Raw genomic sequence first — 17523 nt, 5'->3', positions numbered from 1 at the left:
AGGCGGCCTCGCGGAGCCCCGGTACGTAGGGAGGCCGAAGATCCGGGTGGCGCCCCAGGGACGCGCGGCGGCACCGCCTCCAGCCGCAATTTAAAGGGCAGCGAGGAGCGGAGGGATCCCTGCCGACTGCTCAACACGGATCCCTCCGCCGCGAGCGAAGCGAAACAACGACTCATCTCATCCCCTCAAAATTCGCTTTTTGTTCCTCCGCCGCGGGAGCACCCGGCGGGGAACTCATTTCTTTCTCGGGTTTCTCCGCCTCCCCCCACCCCTGGTCCCGTAAAAGCAACAGAGGCGTCCAGAGCGGCACGAGCCGAAGTGGTGTCCCTCCGCCTGGCCGCGGGAACTCCTTTTCGTGTCCTTCCACCGTTCCCGGGCGGCGTCCGAGCGGCTCACCGGGGGCGGCGACGCGTCTGCGGCGCGGGCGGTGAGGCTCCGGGGCTATGAGGTGAGGGCGCCCAGGCACCGGAGGCGGCACGCGCGGCGCCAGGACTCAGAACGCGGAGCCCCCAGGCCAGCGGCTGCCTTTTGCACCCCGAGGCCGCGCGAGAGGCGAGGCGAGGTGAGGCCCGTGGCGCGGGGGCGCGGGGGCGCGGTGGGGGCGGGGGGCTCCGGCCGCGGCTGGGACTCATTTCCCGACAGCGGATGGAGCGGGCGGTGCTGCGGCTGGGGCCGCCATCTTGGATTTTACTCTCCATTTTTCTCTGGAATTATTTTTGGTGATTAATATTCTTAGGGGACGGGGAAGTGTCGCCGGGCAGCGCGGGCCCCTCAGCGCAACGGCGGGGCGGCGGGGCCTCGACGCGCCCCAAGGAGGAGCGGGCAGCGCCCGGCGGTGAGCGGGGGGCGGGCGCCGGTGCGGGGGGCGCAGGGGCGGCGGGCTGGGGGCGGGCCGGCGGGAGCGGGGGCGCCGGGCCGGGTGGGGGCCAGGGCCGGGGCCTCGGGGGTGGAGGGACGGCCGGGGGAGGGGCGCGGCGGCGGCGGCGGCGGCGGCGGCGGCGGCGGCCGGGGGGCGCGGGCCCTGCAGTGGGCGCCGCCGCCGGAAGGGAGCGGTAGCGGCCGCCGGGCAGCGCCGGGCCGGCCCGCGGCCGCACGAGGGGAGCAGCCCCGCCGCTCGCGATTGGGGGACTCTGTTTTCCCTTTTCTCCAATGGGCAGCCGTGAATGGTCTCGCCCAATCTGCTCCCTCTGCCGCGCTCAACTTTGGGTTGTGTTTGTTTGGGCTCGAGCCTCCTTTCAGATTTCCTCCCGGGCCCGTCCTCCGCCCGCTCCGTCCCTCCCCTGACAGCGGCTCCGGCTCCTGGCCGGGGCTTGCCTCCCGGGCCCCTAAGTTGGCCGGCGTCTCGGGTCCCGAGAAAAGGCGTCGGTCCTCCCAGAGTGACTCGATTCTTTTCACATATCCAAAGGTGATGTATCAGCGTCACCCCTACCTATGAGAGTGGGGGAAACGTTGACAAGATGACAACTCGACCCAACTTGCTGGAATGGTAGAGAAGCACGTTGGACCCAGAGAAACTCACCCCCTCTCTGTTTGGGGTTTTTTGACCCCGTGTTAGAGCTCTTTTACTGCCGACCCATTGACTGGGGGAACTTTAAGAATCCTGAGGGGGTGAACATGTGTTCTTCGAAGTTAATTTTTCAGAAGTTACCGTATGAAATGCACCCTGGGGGGAAAAGTCTTATCTAGAGTGGTAGGCAGAAGAACTGATTGGTTGCGATTGCGCTTCTTTTCATCAGGACCTTTTTAGATTTAAACCATTTTGATATAAAGTATAGTTGAACGTGGCTTTATAGGGTCATCAGAGGAAACAGTTGCTAGCTGAAGCTTTTCTTCCTTTAATATTAAGAACACGCCTATAACTTCTGATGATTAGTCATAAAAGCGTAAATATTTTGAAAAGGGAGGGGGCAACCAGTTTAGCCTGAAATAATCGCAGATAATTTGTGCATACTGGCAAGTTTACTTAAAGAGTTACTTACTATAGGTACAAGTTTGTAGCCGAATGTTTAGCAGCTTCCACCACAGGTGTGGGCCCGTCATCTAAGCATTCTCCTCTTCCTTTCCAAGCCCGGGCCCCAGTGGTTTCCCCTGCCTGGTGCCTTTTGCTCGCACCCTGCCCGGCATTCCTGCATCCCCTCCCCCGGATAGATACTCGCCTTCAGGAAGGCCCAGTGAGAGTGCTACCTCCTGGATAAATCTTCACACCCCTTGCAGACCTCTTATACAACACAAGGGCAGGGGCTGACCCACTCAGAAGACACACTTCTGCTTTGTTCCCTGAGCAGTTGTTACATTGTATCATATTTGGTTGTTGACCTTCCCCTCAGCTTTCTTGTGAGCTTGTTATTTATCTCCTCTGCTCAGAGCAGGTACAGAGTAGGTGCTCAGTAGACACTGGATGAAAAATGCTAATTAATAGAGCTTGGTGATTTATACTTAGTTTTTCTTTTTTTTTAATATTTATTTATTTATTTGGTTTTGCTGGGTCTTAGTTGCAGCAGGTGGGCTCCTTAGTTGAGGCATGTGAACTCTTAGTTGTGGCATGCACGTGGGATCTAGTTCCCTGACCAGGGATCGACCCGCAGCCCCCTGCATTGAGAGCGTGGAATCTTAACCACTGTGCCACCAGGAAAGTCCCTATATTTAGTTTTTCAAAATATGTTCATTCTATTGTTATTGAAAACGTTGTTGTCATTGACACAACAACTTAGTTTGGGTGTGAAAAGAATAATGGGGATACTTACTCTTTAAGAGGAGAGTAGAGTAAGGCTTAATTTTTTATTAGCCCATAAACTTTGAAACCACACTCAAAGTCATTTCCACGTGCCCTCTTGCCATGTTTTCATTTGTCTTCACAGACACACTGAAGTGCTTATGTCTTGAATGCTCCATACCTGAACCAAATACCAGTGGGCAAAATGGGGGGAGGGGAGGATAGGGGTATAGCAGAATATGCATGTGAAGGAAGTGGTAGCAGGTTGTGTGTCTTTGAGCTTAGAGTTTTGTGGGTGGAGCATGTTGGTTTATAAATTTTCCCTTGGGTCATCTGTATCTGGGATTGAATCTGATTTTTCTTTGAGTGTCAATTTGTGGGCTTATAGGACATGAGCTTGTGGCCTGGTTGTGTTGCAAAGTCATTTGTGTGTGAAGCATCTGAGCAGCTCCCTGTCCACAGGAATGCCCTTCCCACGGCTTATGAGAGCAAATCCTTTCAGATGAATGATGTCAGTTCCATTATTTTCTATTTTTGCCTGCTATATATGAGCTCTACTTTCTCTCCACTCACAAACTCCTTCCCCTTCATGGGCAGGAGTTACACGACCGTGTCAGCCCTAGAACACTAATTGCTGAGTTTTCCACACAGTGTTAAAGATAGGGACCATGTGTCCTTGTTCCAGTATGACACACTGTTGGTTCCATAGATACACTGAGTAAATGCAGGAAGAGAGCTTAGGATAGTATCTCAGATAGAGCTCTATGCAATATAAGTTTTTTTTTTTTTTTTTTTTTTTTTTTTTTGCGGTACGCGGGCCTCTCACTGTCGTGGCCTCTCCCGTTGCGGAGCCGCGCAGGCTCAGCGGCCATGGCTCACGGGCCCAGCTGCTCCGCGGCATGTGGGATCTTCCCGGACCGGGGCACGAACCCGTGTCCCCTGCATTGGCAGGTGGACTCTCAACCACTGCGCCACCAGGGAAGCCCGCAATAGAAGTTTTATGTGTAAGATGTAACTTAATTTTTTAGCCTGATTTTTAGTTACTTTTTATTTTGGGAAAAGTATTTTACTGATGTGTTTTGGTGTAGGAAATGGTTTTAATTGCAATAAAAAGCACAAACTTAAATTTATTACAGGATAAAACTAGCCAATGCACTTTAAATTTCAAGTATTAGGGAGTTCTAACCATTAGAACACAGTGATTTGAAAAGTAATTGTTTTCTTGGACAGACTGTCAACTCTGAAATCTTTGAATTGAATCCTGTGGTTTTAAATGTTTCATTTAACAAGCTGAATGGGGAAGGGTCCTAGCGAGCAAATCAGGGGACCCCGGGTCTTAGGAAGGTTTCACAACTTCCTTTAAATTCTTTCTACCAACTCTACATTCCGCCCCCCCCCCAAAAAAAACCTTCTACAAATCTGTTTTTACTTTAGTTCTTACAATAATCCCTTTTCTTCCCTGTAATTTGGTGTTTCCTAGAAGATTAGAAGTGCTGGTTGAGAGGAAACATCATGCCTGACCAATATCTAACCCTGTGTTTTTCTATTAATGTGATTGAAGTTTGTCCTAGTCAGATTACAGAAAGTCTAAGTAAGTTTTCACTTACAGCTATATCTTATTTTATTCAACAGACACATCCCCAAATTTTAGTCATGCACACCTTATTTTACATGCATTACAGGATTTTGCTATTTTAAAGGTGTGGAATAGAGAGAATCCATCTGTGCATGACAGGCTCATCACCTTATTGTTGTAAATCAGCATTTATGTCTAGCTAAAAAAAAAACAAAAGACTTTCCTTTTGATCCCCATATTGCTCATAGGCAGTAAGTTAGAGTGGATATATTATCTTTATATAGTTGGTGATGGAACCAGAACCATTTGCATTAATTCTAAAATATTGTCACAAAAGGGAAAAAATAAAGTCACTGATTTCCGTAGTCATTTATACCATAAATTATGCCTTGCTTCATGATTTTCCTTCCATCAGATTAAAGGGTTCCTAGGACCACTGGACCACTTTGGTCACTTGCTGCCTCTGGCTCCCACGTCTGCCAGCCAGATTTGAAGCTGGCTGGTATCTGTGTGAGACAGAGTCAAACACCGCACCATCTTCTAAGGTTGATTCTAATTAGAAGTACAGTTGTACGTATAGTTCTGGGGCTGGATGAAGGTCCGCTGGAGTAAGAATCAGTACCTGTGTTCCAGTCTGCTCCACCATATTTGTGTAACACACTGACAGGGCCAAGCCTTAGTTTCTTCATCTGTAAAATAGCTAAACATATATCTCTGAGATCACTTCCAATTCTAAATTATACTTTATCTTTTACGCTTGATCGCCACCCATTTTCTCACTTCTAAGAGCGAATTTCATCATATTTTGCCATCTCTCCAGTTGGTTTACATAGTTCATCTGTATATTCCATGTAGTCTTTTCTCCTTGTTTTGAAATATTAAGTTGATGATACAGCTTACATTCATTTGGGTTTTAGAATTTGGAGACTAGGGTCCCAAAAGCCTAATTCTTAAGGTCTATATGGTTCCCACATCTCTGTGGCTCCTGCGTATCAGCTGCATTTCTGCAAGATGTCTTATTTTCTGTATTATAAGAGTACACAAAAGTTAAGTGGAGCTAGGAAGCACTCCCCAGTGATAAGCCTGTTTGTTTGTGGGTGATGCACATGTGACTCAAATATTGAAGTAAACCCCGGACTTAGGCCTGAATGCTAGGGTTCCAGACTCAGCCTTACAACTTAAAGCAGTTTGGCTTCAGGAAGGCAACTTCATTCTGGGCTCTAGCCATCTCATTTGTAGTGGTAATACCTGTCTCGCCTACCTCATAGGGTTGCCAGGCTGGTGAACCCTCAGTCATGTGGGTTAGGGTGCAACAGACACCTAACTTGCACATCTTTATAGGAACACCGGGTCAGTACATCTCTCATGACACTAGGATTGCCTCTCAGCTTTAAGGCAAAAGATCCCTTCAGTGAAGGGTCATTCTGCTTCCTATTCTGCACTCTTCTGCTCTGTTCATCAGATACTTGGTTTTCACATGCTTCTGTGTGGTTTTGCAAGGTCCCCCACTCCTTAGTAGCCCCGTGTAGATTTTCCTGAAAGCTGAAACTCTCGTGCGCCCTCTAGTGTTCCCTGCCCACAACCAATATTCCAGCACCACGAACAGTGCCCGGTGGCTCCCAGTAGGTTCTTGATAAATGTTGGATTGAGTTGATTCTAAATCTTCCGAATGATTCATTTTGTCTGTCTCATTTTTATAACAAGGTTGAAATATATGATCTCTGAAAAGTATTAATGATCTCTGAAGAGTATTTTTATTTCAAAAAAAATCTTTGTGTTGCATGTTATGAAGGGATATATATTTTTAGCAAGAAAACCAACCTACTCTTAGGAAAATGGATCCCCCAGCTAAAGAGTAAAGGGGGCTGATCCTCCAGCCAGTGAGCCCGTAGAGTCTGGAGCCGGAGAGGCCATATACAAACCTGCTTCTCCCTTCCCGTTAAAAAAGAAACAAAAATCAGACCTCATTCAGAGGAGGATTTAGACAAAGCCAGTTGCTTCAGAAAATATTTGTTTGGTGGATATAAACAGATAGCAGGAGTGTTTCTGATCCAAAAAGAAGATGATTGTTTCTGTATTTATGCTTTTGATTTATCCTCCTTGATCATCCAGTCTAAAGTTTGTTCCTGTATTATTCTCTCCTGATATCCTAGTTGTTTCCTTTATAGCTCTTACCAGAATTTACCATTTCATGCTTATTTGATTGTCTCTCTTCCCACACTATACTCTGAGCTCCATAAAATCAGGAACCATGTCCCTTTTTGTTCTAGGGTCTTCCTCTTCAAGTATGGGGCGAAGCATGTTTAAGAATTTAAGTCAGGATTATATTGCTTTCTTATATGGTGTCAAGAGTGTACAGTCTTTAAACCCCACCTTGGCTAATTTTTTTTTCTAATTCTCTAAGGCTTCCTCTCCTTTGTAAAGTGGGGGTGATAATAGTAGTATTGTATATGTTGTATATATTTGATGTTTTTATTATATGAATTATGTTGTATAATTTAATATTATATGTTAATGAATATTTAAAATATATTGTATATGTTAAGGGACTGTGATGTGGGTAAATGATATGATATATGTGAAGTTATTAGCACAGTTCTTGGGTCATAGTAACGAGCAATAGTGTGAAATGGTGCCCAGAGAACTGGAGCTAAGAGGTGTCTCTCTGTCATCCCCATGGCACTCAGTTCTTCACTCACGTCTTGAGCGGACATCACTTAGCTGTGTGTTGGACACTGTGCTAGGCACTGAGCGGCATGCCCCAGGCGCTGTAAGTGGGGAATGCTCCTTTGCAAGGCCTCTCTGACTCTCACGGTGCCAGCATGTGTCTCTTGCTTATTTTATTCCCTTTTCTCTTCACTCCCCTTTTCCTTTCATTTAACTGACCATGATAAAACTCAAAAAAATCTTTTTTTTTTGGTTCCACATATTGGTAGCATATTATCTTGTCAGAAGAAGTGAATTACTTTGGACAGGTGATACGTGTCCCTGAGCCTGTTTCTTTTAATCTAAGACTTTTTGCTCTGAAATTCTGTGATTTTTTGAATTAAGATAATGTTGAAATGCTTGGTGAATTGTAAAGTCCTCTGTTAATGTTACCCTTTTCACAGTCACTTCTCTCCTGAGTTTTAACATCTTAAGACAGTTTCACGTGGGTAGTGCCCCATCCTCAAATTCAGCAAACCAAACTTTCTCATCTTTCCTGCAAATGTGTTCCTTCTGCAGTCCCTAACTCAGTTCATAGCAATCTTGCAGTCTCCCCAACTGAAACTTCTACCCCAACTAGAGATTTCTGACTTGACTTCCTTTCTGTCCCTCAACACCTATGTCTGATTTGTCACCAAGTCTTGCCAAGCTCGTATTTGAAAAACCAGAGCTTTCCTCTCTCTTCCCATCCATTTCTACTCTTTGTTGCATTTAGTTTTCTAACTGGTCTCTCTGCCGCCAATCACATGCTTTTTAGCTAGTGGGATCCTTTCTATGAGTACAGTTGAGCAAATTCTCCAGTCTTTCATCTGTGTAACCAGAAAAAAAAAGGTACCTGCTTTACAGGGCGTGACAAATGATAAAGTTAATATAGGAAGCACTAAGTGAATGGAGGAGCAATTATTTCAACAAATGGAGTTCCAGTAAGATAATATTTTATCAGATACACAACAAGGTATATTCTATTGTAACAAAATCTGCAGTCCCTCTGAATGTTGACATGTGAGGCTAATTCAATGATGTTTAACTATACATTGTTGCCAGAAGTCACATTCCTTCTCTTCAGGAGCTGTAGGAAAAGCAAAGCTGATCTCAACTCTGTATCATAAATTAGCACCCCTGGTCCTTTTTTATTCTGTTGAAAATTTGTACTTTTTTTAATGGATGAGGTGATGTGATTTTTTTTTTCTTTCCTGTGGGAGTTACGGTAGGATGAGGAATGGAGGGGAAATTTCTACTTGATTGTTTAAAGTTTTGTGAATAATACATCAGCATATCTTCTTTGTTTCTTAGTTACATGAAAAGAGGAGACAGTTGGAGACCTTTATTGTATTAGCAGTTTCTGCTTATTTAATCCTTGTGCCAAACCTCTTTTCATTTTACTAATGAGACATTAGCGAGGTTAAATGGCTTGTCCAGGGTCACATTGCTGGAGAGCAGTGAGTGGAGCCAGGGCGGCACCGATGCTTTGACTCCACCCCGAGCCACGTCCTGAGCCACTGTGCGCGCTGCCCCCTGCACGGTCTGCCACCTGGCCTTTAGGACCCAGCCCAAGAACCACCTTTTGGAAGTTTTTTCTCACCCTTGTCTTTGCCCAGTAAGAATCAATTGTCCTTTGTTCTATTTACCTCATAGCCTCTCAGGAACTGTGGGCTGTACTTACAGACTCTTGACACTAGGTGGCATCTGTTTCTAGAAAAGTAAAATGCTGTTTGGGTCTCAGAGACTCTAACAAAGGAAGCGTCCTTGATTTTACGTATAGGCACTACGAGGTAAGCGGATGGGTCAGACACGGAGAGATGGGGAGGAGATTTGAGGGAGACTAGGGGCAGAATTCCCCTCAACAACCATGTCAGCTAAAACCTTTATTTTAGAAATACCTACTGAGACAACTGGAGACACAGGTCTTTCTTACATAAAACCCTTTGTTGTGATACGTGTTGGTGTACGTGTGGTGTACATAAATAAGGAACTGTGAAACAGTATTTTCTGTAATGAGTTTATCACATGCTCAGCTGTAGTTCAGTGGCTGAATAAGTGTTGCAAACGTCTGATCGTAGACTTAACCAGTGGTGGCTGTTTTGCTGTTTAAAATGGTCTGCTAAATGAAAAAGTCTAATAGTTCTGATTTTCATTTTTTTTATTGTAAACATATATGTAAATATGATAATGTTCAGTATGTTACGTCTAAGGAAGATCTTGGTTAACTGTGCTTAAACAGTGCATGAGTAATTGGATGTAATTGAGACACCAGCTTTATCTTCAAAATCCATATAGCTCTCTCTGTAGCCGTGTTTCATATGTGCAGTTGAAGGGGGAAATGTCTTTTTTTAAAAGTGTATTTAAGACAACTTTTTAAAGGTGCTTAAAATCTCTTTCCCTGTGACATGTTGGAATTTTATGTATTTCTGGAGTCTAATTAGAAAGCATTTTTACTTTGATTTGCTTTTTCCTGGTCTCTGTATTAGTTTCCTGTGTGTGCTGTAACAAAGTACCACAGACTTGGTGGCTTAAAATAGCAGACATGTATTCTCTCACAGTTCTGGAGGCGGGAAGTTCACCATCAGTTTCACTGGACCAAAATCAAGATATGGGTAGGGCTCCCTCCAGAGGCTCTAAGAGAGCATTGTTCTTTGCCTCTTCCAGTTTCTGGTGACTGTGGCATTCCTTTGCTTGTGGCCACCTCACGCCACTCTTTTCCTCTTCTTCTCAAGTGTGTGTGGTGTCCAATCTCCCTCTGCCTCTCCCTTTTAAGGGCACTTGGGATGACATTTTGGGCCCACCTGGATAATCTCTTTCATCTCAAAATCTGTAATTTACTCATATCTCCAAAGACCCCTTTCCTTATAAATTAACATTCATAGGTTTCAGATTAAGACCTGATAGATATCTTTGGGGACCATTTTCCAGCCTCCTTTAGAGAAGTTATTGCAACCAGCTTAGCAGGATTAGTGACGCTATCTCTAGCCATCATTTTATCCTAAAAGGGGGTGGGGGGACTGCTCTTTTCAGGCACCATCCTCTTGCTGGTCTGATTGGGGCTTTGCCACCTGAGGCTACTTGAGAAAGCTGTTAAATTGGCTGAAGCAAAACGCAGATGAGTTTGACTCTACAAAAGCTGGAAAAGGAAAGCAGAAAGGATCCTTTTAATAATGGCATGTCATTAGTAATTAGTTTACAAGTATAAAGACCTATTCTTTGCTCTGGAGTTTGGTGCTAGATACCCATGACGGCTCCAGTTGTAGAGCAACAAGGGCTTAATGCTGAATTAAGAAGAAGAAAAATCCCCAAGACTTTTCTTTCGTACCACTAGGACTAGTTGAACTCTGACAGGTCATCTAAATTCTTAAATGAGATTTATTTCTGACAGTGTTCATAGGAGCAAGTTTTAAGGTTATAGGTGAGATCATGGATTCATGGTAGCTTTCTAAGAAATTGGCAACTGGGCAATTACCCTGTCAAACTGCATTACAGAATTACAATGGAATAGTGATCCCAGATGCTTCTGATGGCTTCTCAGGGCTTCTTCAACTGGTCTGATTGTGTGAATTATTTACTGTAGGATTCCATGGAACCTTGGCTGTATGTTATTTGCAGATGAATTTGGAATAACCGTTGATAAATACTGACATGGAATTCTTTGGTACATATATTATAGAGTCCTTTTGTAATTTTAGATTTGAGGGAGAGAACTAATCCCCACTGGGGCTTATGTGTAGCAGTTACGTTTGAGACTAGAAAGGGGGATATGATATGAATGGACCTGTGGTATGTTGGGCCTTGTGCTAGGTTCCAGTGATACGGAAGTGTACCTTAGCTCGTTTATACTGCAATGGGGAAGGCAAGTGTCACCAAGTAATTACATAAAGAAGTGAATACAGTTGTGATAAACACCATGAAGGAGAAATATTCAAGCATGTACCCAGACACATCTCCTGGGTGGAGGGGTGGGAGGTGGGGACTGATGGGCAGGCTGGCAGTAGCCCAAGTGCAGAGGCCAGTGGTGGGAAGATGCCTTGCACACTAGAGGGTCGTAAGCTAGGCTGTGTCTGGAGTATTAGCTGAAGCAAGGGGTGAGACTGGCAGGGCTGGATCATGCAGGACCTGTAGGCCTTGGTAAGTAAGGTAAATTCTGTTAATGGTAGTTCTTAACAGTTTCAAAATACTTTTATTTTTGCTATTGCATGTAATTTTCACATGTGAGATAGGCTGCACACATGAGGCCCTAGAAGGGGGAATTGGTTTTTTACTTAACTAGTGGGATGTTGTTGGAACTGATAGTAGTCTGAGTAGTTTCACCCCTGGTCCACCTTGTGCTCTTTGTTCTTTTGGGGTGGGGGTGGGGGCTGTGTGTTTGTTTGTTGTTTCTTCTTTGGACAGTGCTTTCTTTCATTTCTATGCTTTTTATTTGTGTTTGTCTTCCTTGTGCTTATTTTAAATATAAAGCCCCTGGGAGTCTGGGATTGTGACACTTGAGCATCAGAGTCCACAAGCAAAGGCATCAGAAACTTGTGGAAGTAGTTCAGTGATATTTTTTCAGTTCCCATCAACCTAGAAGTCTGATGTTTGAATTGCTGTGTTTAAAGTTTTAGCAGTTGGCTTTAACTTACATACATACGGATGATGCAGAAGGATTTTTGTGAAATCTGTTTTATTTTCCTTATATACACCTTTATTTTTTTATTACAAAGTAATATATGTTCATTTTGAAAAGTTGAACCTTTTGAAGAATATGTCATGTAACAGTTAAAAAAATTGCTTGTAATCTTTTTCTCCAAAGATAAAACTGTTAACTGGTGTATCGCATTGTCTTCTTAGCAAATTGTAACTGAATCACTTGAAAAATGTTTGTTCTGCTTTTTCTCAATAAAGATTTTCAAAAGTGCTCTAGCAAGCTAGACCCTGCTTTTTAAAAATATATGTTATCTTTTCATTTTCAGCCACTTGGGGATTGTTTCCATGTCGATGGATAATTTCTCAAAGATAAACTATCTGCAGACAAGTTCAGCTTGTAAACTGGTTAGAGTTCTTGGTAATGGCACAGGAATTATTTTGAAATTCTTGGTAGTCTTTCAGAATCAATATTTTCATTTTTCTGACAGATGTTTTGAAATCCTGATTTGTGTTTAGGATATTCAACAAAAAATTCCTTTCCAGAAGCTTTAAGTGAAAAAGAATTGAAACCAAAGTTCTCAAATTGGAGGTGAGCAGCTGAGCTCAAAAGTCACTAAGAGTTTATGACCCTTGTGTGTGTCCATAAAGGGACAGTGGGAGGCTAACAGGGTGTTGACGTTTGTCGAGGGTCCATCACTGGGAATAGAGCGGGCACTTTACATAAACCAAGCGCATTTTTCTATGGAACAACTCTGTGGTTTCTTTAGAAACGTGAATATCAAGTATTGGGGGAAGCGGATTGTTTGGTTTTTTTCCAATTATAAATAAATAGGTTCACTGTAAACATTTTGGGGAAAAAATCTTTTTTTGATGTTAATCCCATTCCCCCAAAGACAGCCATTGCTGTTGGTGATTTGGATTGTATGATGATGTGTGTGTGTGCTTTTTACCTTTCTGGTATTAAAATGTGATTAAACTTTCCTCTTTAAATGCAACTCTTATTTTAGCAGTTTTCTGGCACGTTTTGTATTGTCGTAAATTGTGTGCATTTGTTACTAGAATCTGAAGTATGTGCATCCTTCCCCACCTGTTGGTCCAGTGAAACCTTTCCTGTTGATTTCCTGTTGATTTCAGGTAGTCCCTGGGGGTGGGTGCAAGGTGTGCCCATGCCAGAGCATAGTCACAGCTGCGTTTCCTTAGAGCCCGGTTGTGTCATTTTTGTGAACACTCATAAAAATAGAGGGGGCAAAGCCTTGCACAGAACCCCCAGGGATTCCGTCCATCAGCATACTCAGGTGATTTATTACTTCAGGCCAGAGAACTAATTAATCTGTTCGTTTAAAAACTTTTTTTTTTTTAAACAAAGATCCTTGTAAACTCTCTCAAGGCATGCTGGTCTCAAATTAACCTATTCCCACCGTCTCCCATCCTGTGAATATTACATTCATCTTTTCTGGCACCTGAAATTTGGACTCTTTTTCTCTTGTTTGAAACAAATAACAAGAACGTAGGACTCTCTTTATTCATTATTCCTTAGAGTCCTTTCTGCCATCTCATTCTTTCCCCATGAGCCCATGTTTCGAGACTTTACGTCCATTTCAGAAGTCCTCTGTCGTTTCTGAGAGAGGCTCACAGTGGCCCATCTGTCATGGCTTCCAGCTCTCAGAGATGTGCCTGTGAGCAAGTGCAGCCTGTGCCCCGCTGGGTCTCTCCTTCCTGGGGCGCTGGGCCCTGGTTTGCTTTTGCTTCCCTTCCTGCCTCACTGGTTGCTCCTTTTAGTGTCCTTAGCTGCTGTTTCCTCATCTTGGTCGCTAAATATTTGGGTGTCCCTCAGTCCTTAGACTTCTTTTATCTCTACTTACTTCCTAGGTGATTTCCTCTTGCCCCATGGCTTGAAATCCCATTAGTCTCCTGCCTCCAAGTTTATACATCCAGCCTGGGCCTGTCCTCCAGATCTGCTTGGTCTAATAGGCATCTCAAACATGACCAAACCAAACTCCTGCACCCCAACCCTTGCCAAAACCCGGCCTCCCTGTGGTCTTTGTCACCTCCATAACTGCTAATTCCATTCTTCCACTTGCAAGCACATCTGAGCCGTCTCTCTTTCACACAGTGTCGGCAAAATCTTCGGAAAAGATCCTGAGACGAACCACTTCTCACCGCTTTTGCTGCTGCGAGCCACCAGCATCTGTGTCCCCTCTCATTGATTGCTGTGGTCTCTTTAACTGCTTTCTCCCTCGTCCCCCCAAATTGTTAGTCGCTTTATTAGACCTGCTTTTTCAAAAGCATTCAAACTCTTCGCCACATGACAAGCATCCAGCGTGGGCCTTTAACACTTAACTCCTGTCACTTCTCTGCTCTCTCCCTGGGAGTTAGTGCCCAAGTCGCAGGAGGGGCTTGGAGGCCCCCTGGCCTTCCTCCTGCCCCTCTTACCCCCTGCTCTGCTCCAGCCACACTGGGCTCTGTGCTGGTCCTCGGACACACCAGCTGCTTTGCTCCCTTGGCTTTGTACTCGCTCTTTGCCTGGTGCGCGCTCCCCAGTGCTGCCCCGCTTTTCCCAGGCCCGCCCTGGCTCCGCCTGAAACACTCCCGCCACTTAGAAATGGCTTCATTTTCTCCAGGGTGCTGGCATTTATTTGTTCGTTCGTTGCTTCCCAGAGCTTTCTTCGTTAGAATATAGGCACAGGTGAGGGTGAGAAACCTTATTTGCTGCATCCTCAGTGCCTGGAACAGTGGCTGGAATGTAGTAGATGTCTAATAATTTTCATGGTTTTTTTTTTGTTTGTTTGTTTTTTGCGGTACGCGGGCCTCTCACTGCTGCAGCCTCTCCCGTTGCGGAGCACAGGCTCCGGACACGCAGGCTCAGCGGCCATGGCTCACGGGCCCAGCCGCTCCGCGGCACGTGGGATCCTCCCAGACCGGGGCACGAACCTGTGTCCCCTGCATCGGCAGGCAGACTCTCAACCACGGCACCACCAGGGAAGCCCTCATGATATTTTTATATTGGGAAATCAGATCAGAGAAAGATTTGTAGCTGTTAGGCCATTTAAGGAGTCGCCAGTACTCCTTTCTTGAAAATTGTTTTTCTGCCAATTTTGGAATAAATTTGAGGTAATTTTAACTTCTAGATATAGTCAGTGGCCAGTTAGCTCGGATACGTCCACCAAGCCACGACCATGGTAGTGTTTCCATGTGAGCCAGCGGGGTTCCAAGCCAGAGAGACTGCACCCTTGCTCTGTTGGGAGGGGGGAGCTCTGGGGGAGCCTCCCAATGTCTTCAGCTCCTGTTTCTCCTACTAAAATATCCACTTGTGTTAGCTTTTGAAATTCCGTCTCCACCTTCAATGTGTAAGTGTTCTTCCAGCTCATAGTCTTACGGGAATGATCACGCCAACAGCAGATCCTGCACTCATGAGGGCAGAACAGTGACCTGATGATGAGTAGAGTATATGTTCGTTTCGAGCTAAAAGTTTATAAAGAGCCCCCAGTTTCTGATAGCTTTACTAGAACTGCTTTTACAAAATATTCATTGTGAGCTTAAGTCTTTTGCCTTAATGATAGCTGTTGTTATCTGGACGAGTGGAGAGTATTGGTGCCTCTGCTAGGATACATCCAGACATAACATACAGTGTGTTCATACTAGTGAAATTCAGCCATGTCTTGTGATTGACAGTGCTTGTTATGCTATGGTACCTTAAGTTCAAACAAAATACTATCAGTTGACAGCAATATAAATGAGACCCGGGGTGAGGAATTTGCTCCATTTTGGATCATTAACCCACATTTAATTGAAATGATGTGTAAGAGTGGATCTCAGTCTGTGGTCCACACTGTGTTCTAGTGCACAGCTGGAGTATACTACTGAAATGATTTATTGGTGAACTTGTCCAAATTCTTGGTAAAACTTAGGTTGATAGGTATAATTTCCTCAAATTAAAAATTTTTATTCCATACTTCTTAAAATTTTGGTATTTGCTCTTCGCCCTAACAGACGAACAAATGAATGAATAAGTAACTTAGAACAATAGTTCTGACACTGGAAAACTAGTGTCGGAATCACCAGGAGGGCTTATTAAAACACAGATTGCTGGGCCTCTTCGCAGGTTCTCCACTTTTTATCCCTGAGTAGGAAGCTTGGTTGCGACTTAAGGATTCTCTGGAGAGGTGACTTGCTCTTTCTTTTGTCTCTTAATTCTGTCTGAAGCCACATGGCTCTTCTCTGTTCCGTATAGTTACATTTTATGTGTTAATCATTGAGGAGTATTAGGGCTCCACAGGGTCTTAAAAACACACTCTTCCATCATTGTCTGTAAGCTGTGTGTTATGTGTGGGCGTTCTTGAGATGAATTTCCTGAAGGACCCAGAGCACTTTACCACCTTGTTGCTCCTTTTCTCTGGAGGTGCAGAGTCGGGGGTGAACCAGAAAGCATGATGGCAGGCAGTAGGGAGGTTGATGGCGGTGATGGCTGATTCCTGCCATGTCTTGCTGTGCCAGAGCTGCTCCAGCCGCCTGTGACAGCACAAGCATCTTGAGGAAGAAGAGAATTTGAAGAGGTCAGGTTATAATTTATAGTTTAAAAAAAGTACAAAAGTGGCAGCTCCTTTGAGGTGGTTTAGACCACAACCTAATTTATTTATTCTTTCGTAAGCTGAGTGCCTTTGATCTACTTTGTGCTGTACTAGAGAAAAGAAAAATAAGTTCCTGACCTCAGGAGCTCTCAGTCCATTAAGGAGGCAGACAGGCCTTCACTATATGGTGACATAAGGGCTTTTTTTTTGGCTGTGTTGGATCTTCGTTGCTATACGTGGGCTTTCTCTAGTTGCAGCGAGTGGGGGCTACTCTTCGTTGCGGTGCACAGGCTTCTCATTGTGGTGGTTTCTCGTTGCGGAGCACGGGCTCTTGGCACGCGGGCTTCAGTAGTTGTGGCACGCAGGCTCTAGAGCACAGGCTCAGTAGTTGTGGCGCACGGGCTTAGTTGCTCCGCGGCATGTGGGATCTTCCCGGACCAGGGCTCGAACCCGTGTCCCCTACATTGGCAGGCGGATTCTTAGCCACTGCGCCACCAGGGCAGTCCCTCACCCAGTTTTATAGTAGGGGTGTCCACCTGGATTTGGCAGTGAGGGTCAAGGAAGACTTCCTGGAACATGAAGGAATTAGCCAGTCAAAACGACAGGTTGTCTAAGTATAAATATAAGAGATTTGATCATCAATAGGGGGTCTTCTGTTTAATTTGATAAAGTATTAGTTGAAAAATACTTAGCTTAGAACTGATGTATCAATATTTTACTTGCCCTTTCCTATTATTTAAGTAGCAGCATTTTTCTGGGTTTAGTGACACCTACAAGAATCAAAAGGTAGGCACAATAAAAGTTGAATACTAATTGAATTTTAGTCGTGCAGGAACCGAGAGGGAGTTGCATGTCCGGGAACAGTTGTGAAAGTGCCCTTAACGTGGGCCAGCTGTTGCTCACGTTTTTGCCTAAGCATGTTGCTCTCACCCACGTTTTACCTCACCGTGAATTCACACGGAATTCCTGTGACATGAAAGAGACTGGAGGCCAGGTAAAAACTAATATTTTGTATTTGTGTTGGGTATCATTAAAGGCATCTCCAGGTAGACATTTCTGGGAGCACTTCAGAATAATTTATCATGTGTGCTTTTCTGTGTGTTTGGAAAAAGTGAGGGAAAATGAGCTCTGTCTGGTGTGGTGAGATGAGAGGCCCTTGAGCAGCAACGCCTGGTTCTCCTCTGGCTACGGCTGCAGGCTGATTGTGTGGCATTGGGCGTGCTGCCTCAGCTCCATCTGCAAATTGAAAGAGTTACGCTAGAATCTTAGAGTTCCTTTAGCTCTCAAGTTCTGTTTTTACACTTTCTTATCCTAGAGCCTTTGTAGTCTGACTTACACTAAAGCAT

The 17523-nt window shown here is 44.8% G+C and overlaps 1 protein-coding gene across 3 annotated transcripts in view; it reads left to right on the top strand.

The window, feature by feature from the left end:
* The first annotated feature begins 308 nt into the window (after positions 1–308).
* Positions 309–17523, top strand: part of KMT5B (lysine methyltransferase 5B) — a 51454-nt gene continuing 34239 nt past the window's right edge. For 2 of the 3 annotated variants that reach the window (XM_082845379.1, XM_082845377.1), the window contains exon 1: positions 741–835. The gene's annotated coding sequence lies outside the window, so the exon portion shown is untranslated. Of the gene's footprint in view, positions 563–740; positions 836–17523 lie in introns of those variants that run through there. The other variant, XM_082845378.1, reaches the window with a different exon arrangement.

Source organism: Leucopleurus acutus, assembly GCF_964270905.1.
Source record: "Leucopleurus acutus genome assembly, chromosome: 8".
Lineage (NCBI taxonomy): Eukaryota > Metazoa > Chordata > Mammalia > Artiodactyla > Delphinidae > Leucopleurus > Leucopleurus acutus.
This window is presented reverse-complemented; position numbering and strand designations above follow the sequence as displayed.